Raw genomic sequence first — 6,741 nt, forward strand, 5'->3', positions numbered from 1 at the left:
CATCACAAACTTGATCCACTCAGAAGAGAAGGTCACATGGTGACTCAGAGTTACGGGAAAAACATGCAACTACTGATGGTCTCTATGGAAAAAGTGACATTAACAGAGCCATTAAACGACTAGCAACGAGCCGCTAATGTGTTTCTCTGTCATGATGCCCCAGAGATCATAAGACTCTAGGTCTTTATGGGATGAGATCAATCAGTATTCACCTCTCCCCAGACAGGGGCCATTATCTCTCCCACCTGGAGGAGACCTGTTGGGTTATCTAAAGATCATCATCTGTTCTGTATTTATTGTGCAGGAAAGATGTGGTTATGCCGCAATACCATAGGAGAGGCTAACATCTTAAAAATCTAAATTCACATTTCTTCACAACAGTCTGTTGAGTATAGATTAAAAGTTGTCATCTGGTTCATCATATCGGAGCTCATATTTATACAAAAATGATATTTCTGTCAAGTAAAGAAACCAATCCAGACAATAAGCTCAGAATGAGGTGTTCTTTCATAAGAATCTAAAGACATCAAGAGGTTATGGGCTGTGCAACATTAACAGTTTGTTTTTTTTTAAAGAAATACTTTTAACTAATGTAAAATCTTCCTGTTACATTTTACAGTCCCCTATTTCAATCGGTTGCCTTGTAGTTAAAGTTTTGCACTTGTAGGTGCTTATTTTTTCGAAATTGTCCATACTTATGTGTTTCTGACGTTTTTAGACGATTTCTCATATATGATTCCAGTTTTACCCCTCAAAAAAAAATGTAATTCCTGCAGTCCATTTCCTGTGACAAGAAAATCAGTGCACCTGACCCCGAGAGCCTCGTCTCTCAAATCTGCTCTGTTTATAACAAGCTGGACCAAGTGAGGAAGCTACATAAATTTAGGAATGTTTTTTGGGTCAAGTCTGTTTAAGACTCCAAAATATCCCCTATAAACATGTCCTCTCCCAAGAGACATAAAAGACAAACATTTCACAGTAGCGTGTTTCTCTGTGAACAAAACTGGTGTTTTCAGCAGCCGTCACAGATGCTGCAGGGAGACAGGATAAACAACCCCCCCTCCCCAAACACACACACTCACACACACACACGCACACACACACACACACAAACACCAAACCCAGACAGAACGAGGAGACATGTTTGTGATATTATTTCACAGAAACACATTAACAGTTAGCAGCCTGATGAAGACTGATTCTTCCTCTACTCAGAAAGCCTCTGAAGGAGACTTGTGTGAGTCCACTTAAACAGGTATATCCAGAAGTGGTGCTTTAAAGGCTGTAAATCAGGAGCATCTCCACTCAGAGGAAGCTAGACTTTTTTTTTCTGTCCTCAGGGATCTTAGTGTTTTTACAAGCTGCAGGTCACCTCTGGATGAGTGTGAACCCACTCACATAGCCCATGATGATAAATGATGTCTTGGAGGAACGGTGCCAGAACTTGAAATCTTCTCTGCTTCGTGTCCCACAATCTCCTGAGTCTGTACAACTAAGAAGCGACAGGCCTGGACCTAAAGATAGCTGTTCTGTCTCTTTAGTTCAGTAACGTGCATACAGTACTAGCATTCTAACAAAGTCATGTTTACCATTTTGGCTTTATGTTGCACCTCAGCATGCTAACACCTGTTAATGAACACCAAACAGCTGAATGTGAGTTCTGCAGGAACACAGATATTTTATTTAAATATGGCCATTGGCTACAAAGGGAATTATTTAAAATAATAATAATATAATACTAAAATAATGACAAATAATAATAATAATATTATTATGTTATAACATACTGTTATAAATATGTTTTAAGTGTTACTTTAACATTTCGTTTGCCCTTTAGATCACTTTCCATATTCTCACATGTGTACCAAGTTCTCAATAACCTGCTGGATTAAATTCTTCTTTTAATGGCAATAAACACTGGTTCAGGTCTTTTCAAGTATTTTCCAAAAAATTGAAATGTCTATTTATTCTCCCCACAAAATCTCCCATGTAGACCAAAGTACCGTACATGTGGTGAGCAAATGCTGAAGCTTTAATAAAATACATTTTCCTGGCAAACACTGGTTCCAGACATAAAAGTCAACTCCAACAGTTTGAGGGTAAATAAGTCAAGAAATGAGCACAGCCCAAATCTTCATCATCACTCAAAACTGCATCACCAGCATAAACTGTGTTCATTTACAACAGAAATGAACCATGTAATACAAACATGTTCAGGGTGGATGAGAAGAAAAACAGACGTGTGACATGACGGTTGATGGTGAAGCGTTCTGTCTAATAGATTCAATCATGCTTCCTTCCTTCCTCCGTGCCGCCATACAGTCATCCACAGCAGCTGTAATTGTGCCTTGACTTTAGCAACCTTAACCATATTGATACTGTCTCTATCTGGCCTATCTGTCATTCTCTCTCTCTCTCTCTCTGATGCTGTTCTTATCTTCCTTTGATTTCTTTTCCACCAAACCGGTCGAGGCGGATGGCCACCCAAAAGAGTCTGGGTCCTGCCCGGAGTTTCTTCCTCATCGAGGGAGTTTTTCCCTGCCACTGTCGCTTATGCTTGCTCTGGAGGGTTCAGTTGGGTTTCTCTGTCTGTTAAAGCGCTTTGAAATGTCTGCTGCCATGATTAAGCGCTATATAAATAAAACTTGATTGATTGATTGATCTACAGTTTGGAGTTTTGTAATTATCTGAATGTAATACGGATCCAGCAGTTCAAGGCTGTCCTTCAACATCCTTCAAATCATGTTTAGCGTCTATGTGATGAACGATCAATGACCGACTGCATGGAGCAAACCCAAAAACAGCACAAAAAAATGTTTTTTTTGAATTGTCCCTAACATCACTGAATTACTGTTGGTAACACTAAGACTTGATTCATGGGGATGTTTTGCAGAACACAAGAAAATGTTAAATATTTTTCCACAAATCTTTGCAGACATCCCAATTCTACTGGAGAAAAGCTTTTTTAATATTTTGAAAATTATTTTTTTTCTCAGATATGCAATCGACTAGAATAAGGGGAAAATAATTTCTTTCTTGCATGAAATGCAGCTGTGTTCGGATTCGGAGTGATGGTTGTTTAGTGGGAATAATGACATTTGTTGAAGTGCTGATCACTGCAGATGACAAGTCTACACACTCCTCCCTTAAGAGATGCCATTAGCACAGGTAAAAATCAATATTGATCTCTTGTCTTTTAAGTTCTGTCTCCTAATCAGTGATTGGTGCTGCAGGATAGATGCACCTTAAAAGCTTTTGATATGCAGCGAGTCGGTTCGGATTGTTGAAATGAGCGAGGTGATGTAAGAGCTCTGAAACAACATTCACCCTCACATCCATCTGTCAACAAGCCCCTGGTGGTCGAATGCTAAACCCATCAGTGTTACAGCTCTCAGATGAAGAGGAAAAGACTAAATTAGTGAAGAATTGTTCTGCTATTTTAGTCTGCTTACTTTCACATTGTTGGCAGAAACTGTCCAAAAGGAAAGATGTTTCCTGCTCAGCTTTGAGTGTGTGTGTGGGGGGGGTTCTTGGCTTGTTTACGCTCTGAGGCTGTAGGCTAACAATAGGTCCAGTTGGGACATCCATGTAGCACCGCAGGGGTTCGAGATTTAATCTCCACACAAAGATATGAACCTTTCCGTTCTTGCCCTCAGTTCTCATCTGAACCAGAGTCACTGAAGATTCAAAGCAAATGTTCAGGAGATGTGGAAACGAGGAAACATCAAGATGAAGGTTTGCTGATACTGATTCGTGTATTCAAATATTTGGTTCCGTCAGTACAGATACTTAATCCCCTTGAAGTGAAATACTGGTTGCGTGCAAATGCTAAACAGTTTAAAATGGGATTATCTCTCAATCTCACACCAAACATGGAGGTGAAATGAAATGAGAGCATGATTAACCACAGGGGATTGACCGACAAAGCTTTTTCCAAAAACATTTTGTGATGCAGCGAATTTAGCTTTCAGCCTAGATTAGCTCAGCTGTTTGTTTAAAATTCTTCATTGTGATTTAAAAATTGTTTTCTTTTCCTCAGTGAAGATGGAAATCAATAGTGTGTTACTAAAAAGTGTATATTTTGATCATCTATGAGCATGTTCTTAGTATTTTGGTGTTTGTGTACACTGATTAGACTTTTTATTCTCTTTCTGCTGAGAACCAACCTTCTGGAATTTTTTTTTAAAAATCTGACCACAAGCAGCAAAACTAGAACAAGACTATCCCCGAGCAAATGACCTGCTGCAAACATTCCCATAACATCATAGGGATCCGTTAACAAACAGGCAAGCTTCTACTTTCCTACTAAAGCTGTAGAATAAATAAACAAATATGCTGAAAACCACAAAAACCTACATATGATGCTTTGGTTATTCACTGTACATTGTTCTGTCCTATCCAAAGTGTATCACCGTAGATCTTACTTTCATTTATCTACCCTTTGTATTTCTGGACTTGACCTGACTTTTTAAATGATTTCTTGACAAGTGAATGTACATTATATTGTTACAGGAACAGATCATTTCGCCAACATTGAGCCATTTTAAAAATTATTTCTTGTACTTAAGTTGCTCAGCTCCTACATTTTGCACATAACAGCAAGAAGAACAGTTTTACCCTTGTATTATGACACATAATAGACAGATAATAGACACACTAGAATCTGAATCACACTAGTCTCATTGGTTTGACAATTCAATACAAAATAGAGATCTAAATCAAAACATCCACATTTGAAACTGATGCGTCATGATCCATCTGGTATTTAACACTGGTGACATAATGTGTGATACAAGACGAGAACATTTCACATTTCACATTTTAGTCAAACTCTGATTAAGATATGAATCAAAAACAGTGCAGATCCTGAATTGTCATTTCATGTTTTCTCCATCACAAAATACCTGAAGCTGTGAACTGTTGGCGATGTGATAAATCATCTCTCAGGAGCTCCTGCTCTTTTCTTTGGAAATGAGATGTTTATACATGATATTGGTTTTATTGGTGAATGTTTACTGGATGTGTCAGAAGTCATCAGATTAAAGCTTCTCTAGAATGTGTCTTTACATACCACTCTACATTACGGTCACAAATTAATTTTTGCTTTCGTAACTGTTTAATTTGAAGGTTTTATTTGTTGTTATTCTGTTTCAAAAGTGCACACCCTGGATATTTGTGCGCTCAGTGTGTTTGTGTATTTATCTGCAGCTTCACCAGCACCATGCAGTTCTTCCCTTTTTGTTCAAGTCCAAACCAAACAATCATTTACAGCATGAGGCACTGTTTCTCCTCTAGATATGAAATGTTTCCAGCTGCTTTCCCTCGGGACATCCCACCATCCTTTGATTCATCGTGGCGTTTAATGGGAGTCACCCCAGATACAGGCAGGAAAAGCTGGTGTGGGTGTCAATGGGTCAAGCCCTGGAGAAGAAAACCACAAAAATAACCTCCATTTGACTTTAAATGGAGATGTTTTGAATAAACTGAGTAATTCTGAGGATGTACTGTAATCAACAAAACTCTCAAAGGATGCTGGGAAACATTTTGGGAATTCGATTGTGTTTAGGCTTGGAGGTTTCAGGAATGGACCTGTTGTGTCTGGGACTGTACCTTTAGCTCAGGTCATGACTTCAGACCTCGTGGAGTCTTTTCATTGTCCTCCATGCTACTGAGAGAGTTTCCCATCACTGAATGATCTAAATAATGAAAACAATGTGCTGCACAGATGTTTTCAGAATGAAAAGACAACACCGTTACTCAGATGAGTACCAGAGCATCCAAGTTAAACATCCTGTATATTAACACCGGCCATTTCCAGCCACAGGAACAACCTGCAAACCCAGATCAAATATAAATCACTATATTTAAGCTCTGTTTATCCACATCAATCGATAAAGACGGGGCTACCTTCAGGGATTTACTACCCGACTCTGAGGTTCCCAGACCTTGACTACTTTGGATCACTGTCTTGGCTGTAATCAGAAAAAACAGACAGAGAAGTGAGATCAACAGTCGAGCAATGAAGAAATGAATATTAACGCAGCATCACAAGGCCAAAACACTTCAAACACGAGTTCTGTCTGTAAACAGGTTTGCAGACACCTTTGTCACATCAACACAAAATGTGTTTGGCCTCGAATGCCCCCCGCCAAAAAAATCTTCTCCAGGTTTAAATTACAACTTTGCCCATTTTAAACCTTTGTGTTTGTAATAAAATGCCCATAAAAACATGATTCACTGGCGATGTTAATCGTTCACTTAATGGTAGAAGTGTTTCATCATTCCTTCCAGCTTTATGAGATAAAAGTGTCTTTTGAAACAGTAAGATCAGTGCTGCTCCTCCTCAGACTAATGAGAGGGTCAGTGAATAATATTGATTATATGGTGACCTGTTCTCTCTTAATGTACCATTTATGCACTTATGTCCGAGACACCATATGTGATATATAACGGTGTTTTATATATCACATATGGCATGATTGAATCATATCTAAATTATTAGTAGTTTCACAGAAGTTATGTCTCCTTAGGCAGTTGAAAATATGTTAATGTTTTTTGATTTGCACATTCAGTATCCACAGATCAACACCATCATTCCTATAGAGTCACGTTGATGACCACCTCATCAATGAACATCAAATATCCACTCTCCTGGTTGGGTCTCCACAAAGCCCTGAGAATAAGTATGCAGCAGTTAAATCCTCCACGTGTTCATCGGCTCGTCACCAACATTGTCTGCAT

The sequence above is a fragment of the Antennarius striatus genome, chromosome 16 (genome assembly GCF_040054535.1).
Source record: "Antennarius striatus isolate MH-2024 chromosome 16, ASM4005453v1, whole genome shotgun sequence".
NCBI classification, from domain to species: Eukaryota; Metazoa; Chordata; class Actinopteri; order Lophiiformes; family Antennariidae; genus Antennarius; species Antennarius striatus.